The 23564-nt window shown below is 38.2% G+C and overlaps 1 long non-coding RNA gene across 26 annotated transcripts; it reads right to left on the reverse strand.

Annotated features, from left to right (window-relative positions):
- Positions 1-215: 215 nt before the first annotated feature.
- On the reverse strand, positions 216-22326 carry LOC129721761 (uncharacterized). Of its 26 annotated transcripts, none has more exons than XR_008727487.1 (12): positions 17305-22325; positions 17221-17248; positions 17116-17154; positions 16678-16874; positions 14239-14456; positions 12891-14176; positions 7573-10570; positions 3938-7510; positions 3834-3861; positions 3293-3765; positions 637-854; positions 216-574 (listed from the first exon to the last, which is right to left on the reverse strand). It is a non-coding gene; the product is annotated as an uncharacterized LOC129721761 (long non-coding RNA). The 26 variants fall into 26 exon arrangements; XR_008727486.1 differs by having other exon boundaries at positions 7573-10196; positions 10438-10476; positions 10543-10570; positions 16678-17248; XR_008727485.1 differs by having other exon boundaries at positions 17116-17248.
- Between the last annotated feature and the right edge of the window lie 1238 nt (positions 22327-23564).

Below are 23564 nucleotides of genomic sequence, written 5' to 3' on the forward strand. Positions count from 1 at the left end.
ATCGTGTCGGAGTCGACGGGCCACGTACTGGAATTTGGTTCACCCCTGTTAATGGTTCGTGCCCTGGGGTGTGCTGTAAGCGAACGTACTAGTGAGTGGTGAATACCAGATTGGCTGTGGGCTCGTTTCCAATACTTAGCACTATATATCCACACCCAACACCCCCTGAGCAAGCGGGAGGTTATCATTTATTAGTAAACCAAAGGTTGCTCTAATGGTAATAATAATTTAAGCGAACATTTAGTTAGCTAAATGTAAACTAATATTAAGAAAAAATATACAATGTGCAATGAAAAAAGTCCCGAAAGAGTCGTTTATTAAAACATAAACATTTCATTTCTTACATTCAACAGGAATACATGGTGTTGAACCTTTTTTGCCCAGGTTCTAGTCCTTAATTACATCTAGATTAACGAATTACAGATAGCTTGGTATCGAATAAAAAAATAACTGGAGATAACTTAGAACTACGATACTCAATATTCAACACGATCGCTCTCCTCTTCTGTGTCTCTGTTTTCTTGGGCTGTTCCGTTCTCTCTTCCCGTATCATCAGTGGTCATACATTCAGCAACTAAAAACAGATCAACAGGTAAAAAAGGTATAAAATACATGAATATATAGAAAACTGATTACTCGCAACAGAAGTGATGTTTTCTTTGATCTCCGGTGAACTGCCGAGCAGCGCAGCGGCTTCACAACGTTTCATGGAATTCCTCGTGACTGACTTTTAGAAAAGGTTCCATCAATTTGACGTTGAAGCTCCAATTGATACTCTTGACAATTTCGTAGCATGTATTTTACCCATTGACCGTATTTGCCACATTACTTATCTTTTCCATCATAAAATTTTTCTAAAAAGTCAAAAGATATGTTGAGAAAGTTATACACATTTTTTAAGTTAAACAGCATGATACACTGGTCGACAAGAGCGAAAAAATGTTGCTTTAAAGCTCGAAATAGATGCTCTAGAAAAATTAAAGCTTTTTAACCATTCCTGTCAATTTTGGTGCTCCTAGCCATTACCAAAACGGGTTTATTTACGTGAGTGTTCGTATAGTAAAAACTCACCGGGTCCGTCGCTTCAATGTTATGTTTATTAGAAAACTCATGTCTGAAAAAAATTTTGGTAGCTGGGGGCACCAAAATTCACAGCAATGGCTAAAAATTCATAATCTTTTTAACCATTCCTGTCAATTTTGGTGCTCCTAAGCCATTACCAAAACGGGTTTATTTACGTGAGTGTTCGTATAGTAATAACTCACCGGGTCCGTCGCTTCAATGTTATGTTTATTAGAAAACTCATCTCTGAAAAAATGTTGGTAGCTGGGGGCACAAAAATTCACAGCAATGGCTAAAAATTCATAATCTTTCTTTTTTTTCTAGTTTGAACTTTAAGACCACACCTGTGTTGACCAGTGTAATTATTATATAAAATCGTCAGCTATCTCTCTCTCTCTCTTTCTTTCTCTCTCTCTCTCTCTCTCTTTCCTCCTCTCTCTCTTTCTTTCTTACTCTCTCTCTCTCTCTCTTTCTTACTCTCTCTCACTTTCTTACTCTCTCTCACTTTCTTACTCTCTTTCTTACTCTTTCTTACTCTCTCTCTCTTTCTTACTCGCTTTCTCTTTTTTACTATCTCTCTCTCTTTCTTACTCTCTCTTTCTCTTACTTACTCTCTTACTCTTTCATACTCTCTCTAAAGTTGGATTAGATTTAGGAGTTAGATCAGAAGTTTATTACAAATACGTTTGGGTTTCACTATTTGCTATCAACTCTCGCAAAACATTTAACACATAACACATTATTTTTGATAAACATACATTTTTGCCTAAAATAAAAACCACATTTTGGAATTATAAAGAAAAAATAGTTGTGAGCTATTTATTTTAAAATATACTGATTTTCATGATCAAATTAATAGGTTTATTGGGTCCTAAAGCTATACCGGTTTTTAAATATCATTTGAAAAAGCTGCGTTTCCTGAGCAAAACGTGATTTTCAAAAAACGTTTATCGTTTTCATTCGATTTTTAAATGAAGAATAAAAAAAAAATCTCGAATGGTCTTAGATGACGTTTCGCCCATGTACGGTATATGAGAGAACTGTCATTTAAGGCATTTCGAGCAGATTTTTATCCTTCATTTAAAAATCAAAGGAAAATGATAAACATTTTTTAAAAATCACGTTTTGCTCAGAAAGTTGCACTCTTCCAGCTGATATATAAAAATCAGAAAACCGTTTAAAACTTTAGGACCCCATTGCGTATTTCTACAAAAAAAAAGAAAAAAAAATGTAAATATTTTTTTTGAAGTCTGTTTTTTTTAAATCTTTTTTTATTTATCAAAACTACCAAAAGTTTGCTAAAAAATTGATGGTTGTCTGATCATAATGGAATGAGAAAAAAGGTCAGAAATTTCTTAAATAAAGAAAAAAAATCAGAGCTGCAACGGTTGCTGCAAAAAATGTAGACAGTAATTTCGTCTTTCCAGAAAAAATATAGACTGTGAGCCAAAAAAAAAGTATAGAAAGAAAACTACGTAAATGTTAGGGGCCATCCACATACCACGTGGACAGATTTAAAACGATTTTCACCGCATCTCACTTCTTAAAAAGAATTGCCGTGCCGGTTCCTTGAAAGCAATTCATAGTAAACGTTAAATTTATCTGCGAGTTTGAAAATGCACTATGAGAAGAAGGGATCTAAAGTTTAGTCACTGTATATTTTACTAGTTTGGCGGAGTGGATTCGGGAACCAATTTATACTGTTATAAAAGAACCAGTCGTATGGAATCTCCATTACCTGGATCCCGTTATAACAGCTTTAATTGATTCCCGAATCCCCTCCGCCAGATTAGTGAAACATACAGTGATTATAATATAAAGTGGAACGTTCTATATGCATCAGTCTTCATATCGTCGGTTTAGTGCAACACTGGCACAACTCAAAATTTTGCATTTTTAGTTTTGGATGGCAAACGATGCCAAATACTGTAAATTTGCCTCCGACAACACCCTGTTTCGAAATTCACAAAATCACCAGAGCTATGAATAGAAATGCTTTCGCTGCACAAATCGAAATTTCTCTATAAAGTTGGTAAAAAAAATTTTAACGTGCTCAAAATATGTGCTTAATAGACCTAAAAGTGTTAGATAAGGATTAAAAATCATAAACTTTGATGTTTTCTTGAAAATTGAAAAAAAAATTTTCGCCGTTAATTTTCAAACGCGTTTTTCTCGAAACTATTTTTGGGTTGTACCAGTGTTGCACGGAACCGACGATATAGTTACTCACCTGTCCATCGCGGTCAAATAGTGGGTCATATGCAAGATCTTCGCTTCGATGTATAATTGCAGTATTGGAACCAGGTAGCATATAAGAAGTAGCAATTGGTTGCTCTGTTTCAAATTCTTCTATGGGTTTGCAGACCAAATTAGTATCAACGTTAACCGCAGACGTTTTTTCAATGGTTACTAACATCATTAAAGTACCTAAAAATAGAAATGTAGCATTATTCAGACATAATGGGGTACAAACCTTTGTTTTCTAGCAAACGGTTGATATCAAATTCTTGAATTGATGTAGCTGCCCTTTTCAACCTTTTCTTAGGTGGCACTGCTGTATCGGAGGTATCCATTGACCGTTGTTCTGTCAGATAGGAATGCATCTTCCTCTTCTGCCTCATCAAATGTTGAAATGTTCTTTTTTTTGATTATACAGGAAATGTTACCTCTGTTAGATTCTGGTTTGGAAGACGCATTTTTCGGCTATATTAGGGTGTCAGAAAAGAAATTTTCCGTCAATTCATTGCGGCGGAACCACAGTTATCACTTACTGGCTTTGTATCACACAGAAGAAATTTCCTGTAGATGAAAGATAATTAGCGAATAGGTTGATCTGACTTCATATTCACAATTACTTTGCATCACGAAAACTTACTTTATTTTGCGAAGTAACTCAATAAAACTTGGTAAATAAAGACAAAAAACGGAATTACATTGGAGGCTGAAACCGCGGAAAAACAATGAAAACTGAGACTGGACAGATGTTACCACTTGACAGCGGCATAGCAATGCCGCAATGACCAGGGATGCCAGAAAATTTAAACTGAACAGCAACAGCAAATTTATGTGCAATTTTCAGAATTTACAAGAATATCATTATTTATTGTCGAAATATGAGAAGTATATGGTAGGTTACAACAACATAAGAAAAATCGATTAAATCGGCGAATCGATTAATTTCAAAAGAATAGATTCAATTTTTTTTCTAAATCTTTTCCAATATTAACTGATACACAACACTACATCGTTAATTACTGAGTAACTGTTATTCGCGACTACGAAGTTGAGAGAGATTTTAAAGACTGTTTGCACCTAGGCGAACTCTCGTTTGCAATTGTCAAAATGTGTACGATGACAAAAGCAAAAATATTTCCTTTCTTCATTTTCTCATGCAAAAACCAAACGAATATCAGCACCTTCGTAGTCGTGAATATTTTGCTTGTTTTCAAGCTGCTTTTTTTAGAAAATAAAACAATAAAAATGAATAATATATAGATAGACAGAAACGTTAAAAATAAAGTCGATGAGCATTAAAAATTTTCGTAAACATAATTGAAGAGAGAAAATACCAATGTCAGCGCACGGCTTGACAGTTGCTTACATCCGCACACGCAACTAAAACCAAAATTTGCTGACTATTCTGTAGATCTGGCATGCCTGATTATGTCAAATTAGCCGGTACGCTTTGTTTAGAGGCGTGTGCAAAAAGCTAATATTCCAGCAGCTATGCAATGCCTGTTCAACATTTAATAGACCAGATTGTTTAGAAGCATATTCACTTTAGACACAGTACACGTCATATTACAGATTAGCTTAGATGCATTCATCGATGACCGCCAAGCAATGGATCGCAAGTTCGTATCTCAACAGAAACTGAACAAAAGAGGATGATTTTAAGAGGGTGGTATTTCCTTCTAATATAAATTAAAAATTGACCCATAACGTTTCGACAAGCAAAAAACTAATAAAGCTAATAATAATAATTTTAATGAAAAAAATCGATTTTTTTTTGCATTTTGTTTGTGCTAAAAGAGCTGAATTAATGTCGATTAAACTTTTTTCCACGCTACTATTCAGCATTAGCTGCATAAGTATGTACTAATGCGCGAAATAAACGTTTGCAAACATTATTATTGAACATGCGTTTAACAAGAGCATTTCAAAAGTCGGGCAATGGTTTAACAGATGTTCGATGACTATTTTATTCAACTGGTCGAACACATACAGAACAGTAGCCTAATAAATGTTTTCCGGCGCATCTGTTCAACGCTGGTTTAACAAGTGTTGGATGAAATGTTCTGCTGTTGTTGTTTAAAACCCTCTTCGCCGTTCCTAAACTACTGTGTGTCGGATAATTTCTCCAAATTTAACTGAACAACCATTGAACAGAAGTTTTCTATTTTCCATCTCGGTTGTTGTTCAACTCGAGCCTAATAAAAGTGGTTGAGTAAATGTTTACGCAACAATAATTGTTCCTTGGGAAGTGTCTCCCCAAATTTCTCCCACAATTCCTCGAGTTTTTGCAAACGGACTTCGATTTCAGTGACAGTGCTTCCATCCGGGAATTGTTCCACAAATTCCCAAATATCATTGAAGGATGATTGAATTTCCTTCAATTTCGTTATCCAGCCCTTTAGGGACGGTGCCTTTTTTGTAGCGGATCCAGTGGCGGCTGGCATGGTAACCGATTGTTATAAGCGGAAAAAATAGGTGGTGTAATATTCTGCGAACGATCCTAGCCTCGCCAGGCATATACTATTCTATATTTTACCTGACGGAATATATTGTTGCACTCCAAGCGAATGTAAATTTGTGACCAATAGCGAACTAAGTGGCGATGCGGTGGGTTTGTTCCAAAATAATCTCAAATGATCGATAGAAACGGGAAATCGAGGTGGGAAAGCAAGCATGTAGTATCAATAAAAGCCCAGGCCACGGCTGGCCATATACTGTTGAATCTCACCTGGAGAAACTAACAGCGCAGCAAATCACAAAGTAAGTTCGAGTAGCAAATGTATCGTACATTATAAACTTGTCTCCGTAAGTAGCCTCATAGACTCGCATATAGAGTAGAATAGTATAAAGCACAACGCACCGTCGAAGAGGATATTTTATTATAATTGTGAAGTATCCGAGCCTAGCTTCGGCGAACATATACCATCAATTGTTCACTAACCTGGAGAACCTTGTTTTGCGCTTCCTCTTCTTAATGATAGGGTTCAGACTATTTCCTTCCAATCCTTCCAATTAGTGGTGTGATTTATCCATTCAACCGTTATCCAATATAAATGCCGACAGTGCAGTAAAGTAACTCGATGTGCAAAGCAATGATGTTCGAAAACGTGTGTTAGTATTGCATAAACGATAAGCTTCGGCTGGACATATGGTAGTGGATCAACTCACCTGAGAAAAATCCCTTGGCGCCAATGTCCAGTTAAGCGATGGCGGATAAGAAGCGTTAGAAAATATGCGATGGCGGAACAACCTTTGTTCCCCAATACTCCAATAAACTTCACCGCCCAAAATGGCGTCGTCCCGTAAATGAAGGAGTCGCTCCAAAATGCAATGGCGAAAGCCCAGCTTTGATGATCCGGATCAGTCCTCGATCCAGTTCGAAGGACCAATATGTTAGATTTACCTCCAGTCCAACACGAGATAGGGATGCTGGGCTTGCGTTATTGCCGCGTTAGCGGCCTAACCAGAGATTGCGCTCGCACTCGAAATAACTTTACCAATTGTGTCCAGCCGTGGACCACGCCGAATGCCTTGCAACTCAATCCGCCTTTTTGGATGGTTGCAATGAATAAGGAAACTAACACCTTGTTCTATTCCGCGAATTACTTAAACGCACTATTTTTATTCATTAAACAGTGAAAGTGTATTTTGTAATTATATTTCTAACTGCTAATTTAATATAAGGATGAGTTATAAATTCCTGGCGGTCTTCCTGAGCCGCTCTTGTTGAAGTTCAAGATGGGAGTGATGACTGCTGCTGATCCGAAAGTGGGCCAAGGTGGAGTGAGTCCAAGCGGCGATGTTTTTCTCCCGAAGTGATCGTTGCGCCTCCCGATTGATCCCGATACCGATCCTCCTCGATTAGCAGGTCATCAGTCTCGCTCTCACGGTAGTGATAAGGGCTCACCACCACTTATCAGTAGCGGGTTTGGCTGACGCTAACGATGATGATGATGATGATGGTTGGTGTGTGATTTGCCGCTGTGACCGTCTTCAGTTCCCGTGTGCCGCTTGCTTTCGGATAGAGTAGCCAATCTCTCGTATGCCGCTTATTTTCGGATATGTATATAGTGGACTGTATAGTTGACTCCAACCAGGGATGAAGTGTGGGGTGAAACTTGTTGATCACCAACACTCTCCTCTTCTGTGTCGCTGTTTTCTTGTGCTGTTCCGTTCTCTCTTCCCGTATCATCAGTGGTCCTACATTCAGCAACTAAAAACAGATCAACAGGTAAAAAAGGTATAAAATACATGAATATATAGAAAACTGATTACTTGCAACAGAAGTGATGTTTTCTTTGATCTCCGGTGAACTGTCGAGCAGCGCAGCGGCTTCACAACGTTTCATGGAATTCCTCGTGACTGACTTTTAGAAAAGGTTCCATCAATTTGACGTTGAAGCTCCAATTGATACTCTTGACAATTTCGTAGCATGTATTTTACCCATTGACCGTATTTGCAACATTACTTATCTTTTCCGTCATAAAATTTTTCCAAACAGTCAAAAGATATGTTGAGAAAGTTATACACATTTTTTAAGTTAAACAGCATGATACACTGGTCGACAAAAGCGAAAAAATGTTGCTTTAAAGCTCGAAATAGATGCTCTAGAAAAATTAAAGCTTTTTAACCATTCCTGTCAATTTTGGTGCTCCTAGCCATTACCAAAACGGGTTTATTTACGTGAGTGTTCGTATAGTAATAACTCACCGGGTCCGTCGCTTCAATGTTATGTTTATTAGAAAACTCATCTCTGAAAAAATGTTGGTAGCTGGGGGCACAAAAATTCACAGCAATGGCTAAAAATTCATAATCTTTCTTTTTTTTCTAGTTTGAACTTTAAGACCACACCTGTGTTGACCAGTGTAATTATTATATAAAATCGTCAGCTCTTTCTCTTTCTTTCTCTCTCTCTCTTTTTCTCTCTCTTTCCTCCTCTCTCTCTTTCTTTCTCTCTCTCTTTCTCTCTTACTCTCTCTCTCTCTCTCTTTCTTACTCTCTCTCTCTCTTTCTTACTCTTTCTTACTCGCTCTCTCTTTTTTACTCTCTCTCTCTCTTTCTTACTCTCTCTTTCTCTTACTTACTCTCTTACTCTTTCATACTCTCTCTAAAGTTGGATTAGATTTAGGAGTTAGATCAGAAGTATATTACAAATACGTTTGGGTTTCACTATTTGCTATCAACCCTCGCAAAACATTTAACACATAACACATTATTTTTGATAAACATACATTTTTGCCTAAAATAAAAACCACATTTTGGATTTATAAAGAAAAAATAGTTGTGAGCTATTTATTTTAAAATATACTGATTTTCATGATCAAATTAATAGGTTTATTGGGTCCTAAAGCTATACCGGTTTTTAAATATCATTTGAAAAAGCCGCGTTTTCTGAGCAAAACGTGATTTTCAAAAAACGTTTATCGTTTTCCTTCGATTTTTAAATGAAGAATAAAAAAAATTCTCGAATGGTCTTAGATGACGTTTTGCCCATGTACGGTATATGAGAGAACTGTCATTTAAGGCATTTCGAGCAGATTTTTATCCTTCATTTGAAAATCGAAGGAAAATGATAAACATTTTTTTAAAATCACGTTTTGCTCAGAAAGTTGCACTCTTCCAGCTGATATATAAAAATCAGAAAACCGTTTAAAACTTTAGGACCCCATTGCGTATTTCTACAAAAAAAAAGAAAAAAAAATTCAATTTTTTTTTTAAAGTCTGTTTTTTTTTAAATCTTTTTTATTTATCAAAACTACAAAAAGTTTGCTAAAAAATTGATGGTTATCTGATCATAATGAAATGAGAAAAAAAGGTCAGAATTTTCTTAAATAAAGTAAAAAAAAATCAGAGCTGCAACGGTTGCCGCAAAAAATGTAGACAGTAATTTCGTCTTTCCAGAAAAAATATAGACTGTGAGCCAAAAAAAAAGTATAGAAAGAAAACTACGTAAATCTTAGGGGCCATCCACATACCACGTGGACAGATTTAAAACGATTTTCACCCCATCTCACTCCTAAAAAGAATTGCCGTGCCGGTTCCTTGAAAGCAATTCATAATAAACGTTAAATTTATCTGCGAGTTTGAAAATGCACTATGAGAAGAAGGGATCTAAAGTTTAGTCACTGTATATTTTACTAGTTTGGCGGAGTGGATTCGAGAACCAATTTATACTGTTGTAAAAGAATCAGTCGTATGGAATCTCCATTACCTGGATCCCGTTATAACAGCTTCAATTGATTTCCGAATCCCCTCCGCCAGATTAGTGAAACATACAGTGATTATAATATAAAGTGGAATGTTCTATATGCATCAGTCTTCATATCGTCGGTTTAGTGCAACACTGGCACAACTCAAAATTTTGCATTTTTAGTTTTGGATGGCAAACGATGCCAAATACTGTAAATTTGCCTCCGACAACACCCTGTTTCGAAATTCACAAAATCACCAGAGCTATGAATAGAAATGCTTTCGCTGCACAAATCGAAATTTCTCTATAAAGTTAGTAAAAAAGATTTTAACGTGCTCAAAATATGTGCTTAATAGACCTAAAAGTGTTAGATAAGGATTGGAAATCATTAACTTTAAAGTTTTCTTGAAAATTGAAAAAAAAATTTCGACGTTAATTTTCAAACGCGTTTTTCTCGAAACTATTTTTGGGTTGTACCAGTGTTGCACGGAACCGACGATATAGTTACTCACCTGTCCATCGCGGTCAAATAGTGGGTCATATGCAAGATCTTCGCTTCGATGTATAATTGCAGTATTGGAACCAGGTAGCATATAAGAAGTAGCAATTGGTTGCTCTGTTTAAAATTCTTCTATGGGTTTGCAGACCAAATTAGTATCAACGTTAACCGCAGACGTTTTTTCAATGGTTACTAACATCATTAAAGTACCTAAAAATAGAAATGTAGCATTATTCGGACATAATGGGGTACAAACCTTTGTTTTCTAGCAAACGGTTGATATCAAATTCTTGAATTGATGTAGCTGCCCTTTTCAACCTTTTCTTAGGTGGCACTGTTGTATCGGAGGTATCCATTGACCGTTGTTCTGTCAGATAGGAATGCATCTTCCTCTTCTGCCTCATCAAATGTTGAAATGTTCTTTTTTTTTTTATTATACAGGGAATGTTACCTCTGTTAGATTCTGGTTTGGAAGAGGCAATTTTCGGCTCTATTAGGGTGTCAGAAAAGAAATTTTCCGTCAATCCATTGCGGCGGAACCACAGTTATCACTTACTGGCTTTGTATCACACAGAAGAAATTTCCTGTAGATGAAAGATAATTAGCGAACAGGTTGATCTGACTTCATATTCACAATTACTTTGCATCACGAAAACTTAGTTTATTTTGCGAGGTAACTCAATAAAACTTGGTAAATAAAGACAAAAAACGAAATTACATTGGAGGCTGAAACCGCGGAAAAACAATGAAAACTGAGACTGGACAGATGTTACCACTTGACAGCGGCATAGCAATGCCGCAATGACCAGGGATGCCAGAAAATTTAAACTGAACAGCAACAGCAAATTTATGTGCAATTTTCAGAATTTACAAGAATATCATTATTTATTGTCGAAATATGAGAAGTATATGGTAGGTTACAACAACATAAGAAAAATCGATTAAATCGGCGAATCGATTAATTTCAAAAGAATAGATTCAATTTTTTTTCTAAATCTTTTCCAATATTAACTGATACACAACACTACATCGTTAATTACTGAGTAACTGTTATTCGCGACTACGAAGTTGAAAGAGATTTTAAAGACTGTTTGCACCTAGGCGAACTCTCGTTTGCAATTGTCAAAATGTGTACGATGACAAAAGCAAAAATATTTCCTTTCTTCATTTTCTCATGCAAAAACCAAACGAATATCAGCACCTTCGTAGTCGTGAATATTTTGCTTGTTTTCAAGCTGCTTTTTTTAGAAAATGAAACAATAAAAATGAATAATATAATACTTATAAAAAGTATATATGGAGCAATATATCCACAGAAACCTAGACAGAAACGTTAAAAATAAAGTCGATGAGCATTAAAAATTTTCGTAAACATAATTGAAGAGAGAAAATACCAATGTCAGCGCACGGCTTGACAGTTGCTTACATCCGCACACGCAACTAAAACCAAAATTTGCTGACTATTCTGTAGATCTGGCATGCCTGATTATGTCAAATTAGCCGGTACGCTTTGTTTAGAGGCGTGTGCAAAAAGCTAATATTCCAGCAGCTATGCAATGCCTGTTCAACATTTAATAGACCAGAATGTTTAGAAGCATATTCACTTTAGACACAGTACACGTCATATTACAGATTAGCTCAGATGCATTCATCGATGACCGCCAAGCAATGGATCGCAAGTTCGTATCTCAACAGAAACTGAACAAAAGAGGATGATTTTAAGAGGGTGGTATTTCCTTCTAATATAAATTAAAAATTGACCCATAACGTTTCGACAAGCAAAAAACTAATAAAGCTAATAATAATAATTTTAATGAAAAAAATCGATTTTTTTTTGCATTTTGTTTGTGCTAAAAGAGCTGAATTAATGTCGATTGAACTTTTTTCCACGCTACTATTCAGCATTAGCTGCATAAGTATGTACTAATGCGCGAAATAAACGTTTGCAAACATTATTATTGAACATGCGTTTAACAAGAGCATTTCAAAAGTCGGGCAATGGTTTAACAGATGTTCGATGACTATTTTATTCAACTGGTCGAACACATACAGAACAGTAGCCTAATAAATGTTTTCCGGCGCATCTGTTCAACGCTGGTTTAACAAGTGTTGGATGAAATGTTCTGCTGTTGTTGTTTAAAACCCTCTTCGCCGTTCCTGAACTACTGTGTGTCGGATAATTTCTCCAAATTTAACTGAACAACCATTGAACAGAAGTTTTCTATTTTCCATCTCGGTTGTTGTTCAACTCGAGCCTAATAAAAGTGGTTGAGTAAATGTTTACGCAACAATAATGTTCCACAAATTCCCAAATATCATTGAAGGATGATTGAATTTCCTTCAATTTCGTTATCCAGCCCTTTAGGGACGGTGCCTTTTTTGTAGCGGATCCAGTGGCGGCTGGCATGGTAACCGATTGTTATAAGCGGAAAAAATAGGTGGTGTAATATTCTGCGAACGATCCTAGCCTCGCCAGGCATATACTATTCTATATTTTACCTGACGGAATATATTGTTGCACTCCAAGCGAATGTAAATTTGTGACCAATAGCGAACTAAGTGGCGATGCGGTGGGTTTGTTCCAAAATAATCTCAAATGATCGATAGAAACGGGAAATCGAGGTGGGAAAGCAAGCATGTAGTATCAATAAAAGCCCAGGCCACGGCTGGCCATATACTGTTGAATCTCACCTGGAGAAACTAACAGCGCAGCAAATCACAAAGTAAGTTCGAGTAGCAAATGTATCGTACATTATAAACTTGTCTCCGTAAGTAGCCTCATAGACTCGCATATAGAGTAGAATAGTATAAAGTACAACGCACCGTCGAAGAGGATATTTTATTATAATTGTGAAGTATCCGAGCCTAGCTTCGGCGAACATATACCATCAATTGTTCACTAACCTGGAGAACCTTGTTTTGCGCTTCCTCTTCTTAATGATAGGGTTCAGACTATTTCCTTCCAATCCTTCCAATTAGTGGTGTGCTTTATCCATTCAACCGTTATCCAATATAAATGCCGACAGTGCAGTAAAGTAACTCGATGTGCAAAGCAATGATGTTCGAAAACGTGTGTTAGTATTGCATAAACGATAAGCTTCGGCTGGACATATGGTAGTGGATCAACTCACCTGAGAAAAATCCCTTGGCGCCAATGTCCAGTTAAGCGATGGCGGATAAGAAGCGTTAGAAAATATGCGATGGCGGAACAACCTTTGTTCCCCAATACTCCAATAAACTTCACCGCCCAAAATAGCGTCGTCCCGTAAATGAAGGAGTCGCTCCAAAATGCAATGGCGAAAGCCCAGCTTTGATGATCCGGATCAGTCCTCGATCCAGTTCGAAGGACCAATATGTTGGATTTACCTCCAGTCCAACACGAGATAGGGATGCTGGGCTTGCGTTATTGCCGCGTTAGCGGCCTAACCAGAGATTGCGCTCGCACTCGAAATAACTTTACCAATTGTGTCCAGCCGTGGACCACGCCGAATGCCTTGCAACTCAATCCGTCTTTTTGGATGGTTGCAATGAATAAGGAAACTAACACCTTGTTCTATTCCGCGAATTACTTAAACGCACTATTTTTATTCATTAAACAGTGAAAGTGTATTTTGTAATTATATTTCTAACTGCTAATTTAATATAAGGATGAGTTATAAATTCTTGGCGGTCTTCCTGAGCCGCTCTTGTTGAAGTTCAAGATGGGAGTGATGACTGCTGCTGATCCGAAAGTGGGCCAAGGTGGAGTGAGTCCAAGCGGCGATGTTTTTTCTCCCGAAGTGATCGTTGCGCCTCCCGATTGATCCCGATTGATCCCGATACCGATCCTCCTCGATTAGCAGATCATCAGTCTCGCTCTCACGGTAGTGATAAGGGCTCACCACCACTTATCAGTAGCGGGTTTGGCTGACGCTAACGATGATGATGATGATGATGATGGTTGGTGTGTGATTTGCCGCTGTGACCGTCTTCAGTTCCCGTGTGCCGCTTGCTTTCGGATAGAGTAGCCAATCTCTCGTATGCCGCTTATTTTCGGATATGTATATAGTGGACTGTATAGTTGACTCCAACCAGGGATGAAGTGTGGGGTGAAACTTGTTGATCACCAACACTCTCCTCTTCTGTGTCGCTGTTTTCTTGTGCTGTTCCGTTCTCTCTTCCCGTATCATCAGTGGTCATACATTCAGCAACTAAAAACAGATCAACAGGTAAAAAAGGTATAAAATACATGAATATATAGAAAACTGATTACTTGCAACAGAAGTGATGTTTTCTTTGATCTCCGGTGAACTGTCGAGCAGCGCAGCGGCTTCACAACGTTTCATGGAATTCCTCGTGACTGACTTTTAGAAAAGGTTCCATCAATTTGACGTTGAAGCTCCAATTGATACTCTTGACAATTTCGTAGCATGTATTTTACCCATTGACCGTATTTGCAACATTACTTATCTTTTCCGTCATAAAATTTTTCTAAAAAGTCAAAAGATATGTTGAGAAAGTTATACACATTTTTTAAGATAAACAGCATGATACACTGGTCGACAAGAGCGAAAAAATGTTGCTTTAAAGCTCGAAATAGATGCTCTAGAAAAATTAAAGCTTTTTAACCATTCCTGTCAATTTTGGTGCTCCTAGCCATTACCAAAACGGGTTTATTTACGTGAGTGTTCGTATAGTAATAACTCACCGGGTCCGTCGCTTCAATGTTATGTTTATTAGAAAACTCATGTAAATCTCTGAAAAAATGTTGGTAGCTGGGGGCACAAAAATTCACAGCAATGGCTAAAAATTCATAATCTTTCTTTTTTTTCTAGTTTGAACTTTAAGACCACACCTGTGTTGACCAGTGTAATTATTATATAAAATCGTCAGCTATCTCTCTCTCTCTTTCTTTCTCTCTCTCTCTTTTTCTCTCTCTTTCCTCCTCTCTCTCTTTCTTTCTCTCTCTCTTTCTCTCTTACTCTCTCTCTCTCTTTCTTACTCTCTCTCTCTCTCTTTCTTACTCTTTCTTACTCGCTCTCTCTTTTTTACTCTCTCTCTCTCTCTCTTTCTTACTCTCTCTTTCTCTTACTTACTCTCTTACTCTTTCATACTCTCTCTAAAGTTGGATTAGATTTAGGAGTTAGATCAGAAGTATATTACAAATACGTTTGGGTTTCACTATTTGCTATCAACCCTCGCAAAACATTTAACACATAACACATTATTTTTGATAAACATACATTTTTGCCTAAAATAAAAACCACATTTTGGATTTATAAAGAAAAAATAGTTGTGAGCTATTTATTTTAAAATATACTGATTTTCATGATCAAATTATTAGGTTTATTGGGTCCTAAAGCTATACCGGTTTTTAAATATCATTTGAAAAAGCCGCGTTTCCTGAGCAAAACGTGATTTTCAAAAAACGTTTATCGTTTTCCTTCGATTTTTAAATGAAGAATAAAAAAAATTCTCGAATGGTCTTAGATGACGTTTCGCCCATGTACGGTATATGAGAGAACTGTCATTTAAGGCATTTCGAGCAGATTTTTATCCTTCATTTGAAAATCGAAGGAAAATGATAAACATTTTTTTTAAATCACGTTTTGCTCAGAAAGTTGCACTCTTCCAGCTGATATATAAAAATCAGAAAACCGTTTAAAACTTTAGGACCCCATTGCGTATTTCTACAAAAAAAAAAGAAAAAAAAATTCAATTTTTTTTTTAAAGTCTGTTTATTTTTAAATCTTTTTTATTTATCGAAACTACAAAAAGTTTGCTAAAAAATTGATGGTTGTCTGATCATAATGAAATGAGAAAAAAAGGTCAGAATTTTCTTAAATAAAAAAAAAATAAGAGCTGCAACGGTTGCCGCAAAAAATGTAGACAGTAATTTCGTCTTTCCAGAAAAAATATAGACTGTGAGCCAAAAAAAAAAGTATAGAAAGAAAACTACGTAAATCTTAGGGGCCATCCACATACCACGTGGACAGATTTAAAACGATTTTCACCCCATCTCACTCCTAAAAAGAATTGCCGTGCCGGTTCCTTGAAAGCAATTCATAATAAACGTTAAATTTATCTGCGAGTTTGAAAATGCACTATGAGAAGAAGGGATCTAAAGTTTAGTCACTGTATATTTTACTAGTTTGGCGGAGTGGATTCGGGAACCAATTTATACTGTTGTAAAAGAATCAGTCGTATGGAATCTCCATTACCTGGATCCCGTTATAACAGCTTCAATTGATTCCCGAATCCCCTCCGCCAGATTAGTGAAACATACAGTGATTATAATATAAAGTGGAATGTTCTATATGCATCAGTCTTCATATCGTCGGTTTAGTGCAACACTGGCACAACTCAAAATTTTGCAATTTTAGTTTTGGATGGCAAACGATGCCAAATACTGTAAATTTGCCTCCGACAACACCCTGTTTCGAAATTCACAAAATCACCAGAGCTATGAATAGAAATGCTTTCGCTGCACAAATCGAAATTTCTCTATAAAGTTAGTAAAAAAGATTTTAACGTGCTCAAAATATGTGCTTAATAGACCTAAAAGTGTTAGATAAGGATTGGAAATCATTAACTTTAAAGTTTTCTTGAAAATTGAAAAAAAAATTTCGACGTTAATTTTCAAACGCGTTTTTCTCGAAACTATTTTTGGGTTGTACCAGTGTTGCACGGAACCGACGATATAGTTACTCACCTGTCCATCGCGGTCAAATAGTGGGTCATATGCAAGATCTTCGCTTCGATGTATAATTGCAGTATTGGAACCAGGTAGCATATAAGAAGTAGCAATTGGTTGCTCTGTTTAAAATTCTTCTATGGGTTTGCAGACCAAATTAGTATCAACGTTAACCGCAGACGTTTTTTCAATGGTTACTAACATCATTAAAGTACCTAAAAATAGAAATGTAGCATTATTCGGACATAATGGGGTACAAACCTTTGTTTTCTAGCAAACGGTTGATATCAAATTCTTGAATTGATGTAGCTGCCCTTTTCAACCTTTTCTTAGGTGGCACTGTTGTATCGGAGGTATCCATTGACCGTTGTTCTGTCAGATAGGAATGCATCTTCCTCTTCTGCCTCATCAAATGTTGAAATGTTCTTTTTTTTTTTATTATACAGGGAATGTTACCTCTGTTAGATTCTGGTTTGGAAGAGGCAATTTTCGGCTCTATTAGGGTGTCAGAAAAGAAATTTTCCGTCAATCCATTGCGGCGGAACCACAGTTATCACTTACTGGCTTTGTATCACACAGAAGAAATTTCCTGTAGATGAAAGATAATTAGCGAACAGGTTGATCTGACTTCATATTCACAATTACTTTGCATCACGAAAACTTAGTTTATTTTGCGAGGTAACTCAATAAAACTTGGTAAATAAAGACAAAAAACGAAATTACATTGGAGGCTGAAACCGCGGAAAAACAATGAAAACTGAGACTGGACAGATGTTACCACTTGACAGCGGCATAGCAATGCCGCAATGACCAGGGATGCCAGAAAATTTAAACTGAACAGCAACAGCAAATTTATGTGCAATTTTCAGAATTTACAAGAATATCATTATTTATTGTCGAAATATGAGAAGTATATGGTAGGTTACAACAACATAAGAAAAATCGATCCAGGCTAATCGATTTAATCGGTGAATCGATTAATTTCAAAAGAATAGATTCAATTTTTTTCTAAATCTTTTCCAATATTAACTGATACACAACACTACATCGTTAATTACTGAGTAACTGTTATTCGCGACTACGAAGTTGAAAGAGATTTTAAAGACTGTTTGCACCTAGGCGAACTCTCGTTTGCAATTGTCAAAATGTGTACGATGACAAAAGCAAAAATATTTCCTTTCTTCTTTTTCTCATGCAAAAACCAAACAAATATCAGCACCTTCGTAGTCGTGAATATGTTGCTTGTTTTCAAGCTGCTTTTTTTAGAAAATGAAACAATAAAAATGAATAATATAATACTTATAAAAAGTGTATATGGAGCAATATACCCACAGAAACCTAGACAGAAACGGTAAAAATAAAGTCGATGAGCATTAAAAATTTTCGTAAACATCATTGAAGAGAGAAAATACCAATGTCGGCGCACGGTTTGACAGTTGCTTACATCCGCACACGCAACTAAAACCAAAATTTGCTGACTATTCTGTAGATCTGGCATGCCTGATTATGTCAAATTAGCCGGTACGCTTTGTTTAGAGGCGTGTGCAAAAAGCTAATATTCCAGCAGCTATGCAATGCCTGTTCAACATTTAATAGACCAGAATGTTTAGAAGCATATTCACTTCAGACACAGTACACGTCATATTACAGATTAGCTCAGATGCATTCATCGATGACCGCCAAGCAATGGATCGCAAGTTCGTATCTCAACAGAAACTGAACAAAAGAGGATGATTTTTTAAGAGGGTGGTATTTCCTTCTAATATAAATTAAAAATTGACCCGTAACGTTTCGACAAGCAAAAAACTAATAAAGCTAATAATAATAATTTTAATGAAAAAAATCGATTTTTTTTTGCATTTTGTTTGTGCTAAAAGAGCTGAATTAATGTCGATTAAACTTTTTTCCACGCTACTATTCAGCATTAGCTGCATAAGTATGTACTAATGCGCGAAATAAACGTTTGCAAACATTATTATTGAACATGCGTTTAACAAGAGCATTTCAAAAGTCGGGCAACGGTTTAACAGATGTTCGATGACTATTTTATTCAACTGGTCGAACACATACAGAACAGTAGCCTAATAAATGTTTTCCGGCGCATCTGTTCAACGCTGGTTTAACAAGTGTTGGATGAAATGTTCTGCTGTTGTTGTTTCAAACCCTCTTCGCCGTTCCTAAACTACTGTGTGTCGGATAATTTCTCCAAATTTAACTGAACAACCATTGAACAGAAGTTTTCTATTTTCCATCTCGGTTGTTGTTCAACTCGAGCCTAACAAAAGTGGTTGAGTAAATGTTTACGCAACAATAATTGTTCCTTGGGCAGTGCTGCCGAGTTCAACTTCTTCGCATGCGAGTCGCCCTCCAGCGAAGAAGAAGAAGGAATTGCAGCAACAACAACACTCAGCACTTACGCTCGACACGCAATCGCAAAAACATTGTCCCTCGCTTACAGCCCCAATAATCCCCATATCAGGATCGAGTCAACCACCGAATAGCAGGTCGTTGCGCTCTACCTCCGGTCAACAACCTTCCGCCGGCTGTGAAATGTACAGCAGACAGGCTGGCGCCAAATCAGATGGTAACGAGACAGATGCCTCAACAGCATCGGCAAACAGCAAGACTGGGAGAAAACGTAAAAACTTAAAGCGACGGGACGATATCGACGACAAAAATGATGTCGATGGAAAAAACAACAGCGACAACGGCGGTGACGAAGAGCAGGAGCTGAGCTTATAAAAATGGATCAGTTTACTAGCTATAACTAGGGACAGTGGTAATCGCGATTTCCGCGAAATTCACAAAAACCCGCGAAATGCCGCGAAAGTGATGAAAAACCGCAGCAACACGGACAAACCTGAAGATTAATAGGCACCTCGATGGAAACGGGAGGCCTCTTCCTACGTAACCAATAAAATAAAATGTTTTGGTAGCCTGGATTGAATTGGCGGTTAGGTTGCTAGATCCTCTGAAAGCAAATATTTTGGCAATTGGTGACCTGCATGATAGAATTCCAAAGTGTGCAGCCATAAAATCGGAGTTGCAGGATGACTTAAATACAAGTAAGTATTTAAAAAGATACTCAACAGTGTAATTGGTATGGTATTGTAGTTTTGGTAGGTACTCGGATCGCAGACGTTTTTCAGAACTTTATAACTTGGATACTGAACAGTATAACTTGAACAATAGGTGCTTACCGACACCAAAATTTGACTGGAAACAATTTAACACAGTTTGAATTTTTTATCAGTAATGCAAAAAAAAATGAATCGTACGGTTAAATTACCGTATATAAAATTAAATAAAACAGTTGTTTCTCGTTTTTATCAAAAGCAAAATCACTTTTTTTAGTATTTCCTGAAAAAAAAAGTTGCCGCGAAATTACCGCGAATTTCAAATAATTACTATTTTGTCACCCGCGAATTTTCAACTTTTTTGCCGCGAATTACCACTGTCTCTAGCTATAACGTTGCCACCATCAACACAAACGCAATCTCCAACGACACAAAACTCAACGCGCTCCGCACGTTTTGCAGGACGATGGAACTAGACATCGTCTTTCTTCAAGAAGTGAAATCAGAGCAGCTCCTCATCCCTGGCTACAACGTCATCGCAAACGTTGACCAGTCAAGGAGAGGGACAGCAATAGCTTTGAAAGAGTACACATAAGTGAAGGGCTCTGCGCGCAGCTACGAAACGCAGCCACGCCTGTCTGTTCATTCACGAACCACAAAGCTTTAACCAGTCGAATGTGCCTCCCTAGCCTCGGTCGTGCGCCTGGTCGCGGCTCCTGGTCACTGCATCCCCATCTCCTAACGGCAGACAATGTCGCGGAATTCGAAATCTCGTGGTAGTACGTCACCCGACAGAGGAGAAGGTTTCCCAACTGGCTCACCTGGTGGATGTCATGTGCAAAGCCAAAAATCCTATCCCTTTTCCGAGCTAAATCTCGTGAGGCGTACAGTGTTTACTACTATGAATACCAACGCCTATACACGCAGCTACAACATGCATACGATGGATATTTTCAAAATCCAGCGATGCTTGCAACAATAAACCGAATAAAGGCACGGATGCTAGCCCATCAGCGAAATTTCTCTCAACATTTTATGCGCACGACACCTATATAGCAGGGGAAAATATCAACATGTTCTAGCTGGGCGGAAGACGGCGTAAAAAACCACCATCACCGAGTTGATTGGTGAAGACAACGAATCTTTAACCACCTCCGCAGCCACCGAAAACCACCTGCTTGGATATTTTAGGCAACTATACACAGCGACAGACGAAAACGTAGCAGCGCGGACCTATTTCCAATGCGAGAGAGAGTCATCCCTGAAAACAACCGAACGAATGAAACGTGCATGGCAGAGGTAACAACAGCTGAGATACTGGCAGCTTTACGTACATCGGCGGAAAGGAAAGCGACGGGCTACCCGTTGAATTCTACTAACGAACATTTGATGTCATCCATCGAGAACTAAACCTCGTTTTGAACGAGGCCCTAACTTCGGAAATACCAGCCGATTTTGCTGACGGGGTTATCGTGCTAGTCCGAAAGAGAGGAACGGCGAGCACTGCACGAGGATATCGTACCATCAGTCTCCTGAACGCGGACTTTAAAATTCTCGGGAGAATATTGAAAGCACGTCTCGAGCTCGTGGTAAAAACTCACCGTGTGTTGAGTGACGCACAGAAGTGTGCAAACGACGGGCACTCAATCTTCGAAGCCACTCTTTCTCTAAAAGACCGCATTGCAGAGCTAAAAGCGACGAAGCAAAAAGGGAAGCTGATAAGCTATGATCTCGATCATGCCTTTGATCGGGTGTCTCATCCTTTCTCTTACGAAACCATGCTGCAGCTGGGAATAAACCCAGCCTTCGTCGGCCTACTGAAACGTCTTGCCGAACAATCTTTCTCTCGGCTGCTAGTGAACGGGCATCTTTCGCAACGTTTCCCCATCGAACGTTCGGTTCGGCAGGGAGACCCAATGACCATGCTACTATTCGTCATGTACCTATACCCGTTTCTCGAACATCTGGAGCAACAGGTCGCCCCCGATCTCGTGGTGGCACATGCAGACGATAAATCTGTGGTAGTCACCAGCATGTGTGCGATTGAAACCATCAATGAACTCTTCGACCGCTTCGAGCGAGTAGCCGGAGCAAAACTCAACAGACAAAAAACTGTCGCAATAGACGTCGGGCTAGTTGATGGAAATCCTCTGAATGCTCAATTGCTACGAACCGCTGAGACGATTAAAATACTCGTCGTATTTTTCACCAATTCGATTCGGGCAATGGTTAAAATATATTGGGACGTGCTCGTGTCAAAATTTGCCCAGCATTTGTGGCTGCTTTCGCTGAGGAGCCTAAACCTTCAGCAGAAAGTAATACTGCTGAATACTTTTGCGACGTCCAAGATTTGGTATGTGGCATCAATTCTTCCACCGTACTGCGTTCACACGTCAAAAATAATTGCATCTATGGGATCCTTCTTGTGGCGTGGACTACCGGCGCGCGTTCCAATGGAGCAGCTTGCGCGTGACATAGAATCCGGAGTGTTGAAGCTCCAACTACCTTCTATAAAGTGCAAAGCGCTGCTGTAAAATCGGCACATGCAGGCGAGTGGCTCCCTTCCCTTTTATCAATCCCTACTGAATCAGAACATCCCTCCCCCCACAGACCTCCCATGCCTAAAGTTTATTCCACAACAAATTCCCCTTCTTCCCCCACTTGTTCGATCAAATCCCTCGGGTGACCAGATACACCGTCTGTTCCTCGAACGGACTGAAACGCCTCGTGTTGAGCGAAAATATCCAGGTGAAAATTGGAGCCGTATATGGACCAACATAGCGAACAAACAGATGTCGTCAAACCTGCGTAGCAACCTCTACCTGTTCGTAAACGAGAAGACGGAGCATAGACGGTTGATGCGAATCATCCAACGAGCTGACGGTGAGAACTGTCTTCACTGTAATGCGACGGTTGAATCGCTGGAGCATAAATTCAGTGGCTGCGCTCGTGTAGCACACGCATGGGCGTGGGTGCAACAACAGATATCCTCTATACTTGGTGGGTGGCGGCGTCTTTCATTCGACGATCTAATGCGGCCTGCCCTAATAGAACGTAGACAGATATTAAAACTCTTCATATTATACATCACCTACGTTAATGAAGTTAACGGTAGAATCGATGTTGGCGAGGTTGAATTTTACATAAGATGTGCTTCTGTATAATATGTAAATATATTTTTAGAAACAATAATACTTTTTTACAGAAAAAACAGCCTTAAAAATCTCTTTTACTTGTGTCAGGGCCAATTGAAGTAGACAAATTTTACAGTGCGCTTCGGGTAGCACGCCAGGTCAATATTTACTGGGTCAAAATCGAGCGAACAAAGGCTCAGTTAGGTTGCTTCCAGGTCAAAACGAGGTGAGCTGGGGGAATAAAGAAATTCACTATAAATATGCTTGTCCCACTGTAGCCCGCCGTATTTTACCAGCTTAACGATACCCGCGTATTAGTATGCTCAGTCATGGGCGCAACTAAGGAAAATTTCTAGGGAGGGCTAGTTTTCATACATTTCATTTAAAAAAAAGAGAAAAAAGAATTAAAATGCGCTTATTTAAAAACGCATAAAATAGTGTCGTAACAATAGAAGAAATCATTTCAATCGGGATTGAATCTCCGAAGATGCATTGAATATCTTGATCACAGCGTCAACGTCAACCTCTTTCAGCAACACTGATTCGATGTTGAGGAGAGCTATGTTTGGTAAACGGCTGGGCCGTGAGTACCAGCAGTACACCCGCACTAGCTGGCATAAATAGACCCCAGTGTGGACCTCCACGTGGAGAGAAGGTACGGCGGATTTGTGGTCGCAGGACACAGTACTACCAG

This window comes from Wyeomyia smithii, chromosome 2, assembly GCF_029784165.1.
Source record: "Wyeomyia smithii strain HCP4-BCI-WySm-NY-G18 chromosome 2, ASM2978416v1, whole genome shotgun sequence".
Taxonomy (NCBI): domain Eukaryota; kingdom Metazoa; phylum Arthropoda; class Insecta; order Diptera; family Culicidae; genus Wyeomyia; species Wyeomyia smithii.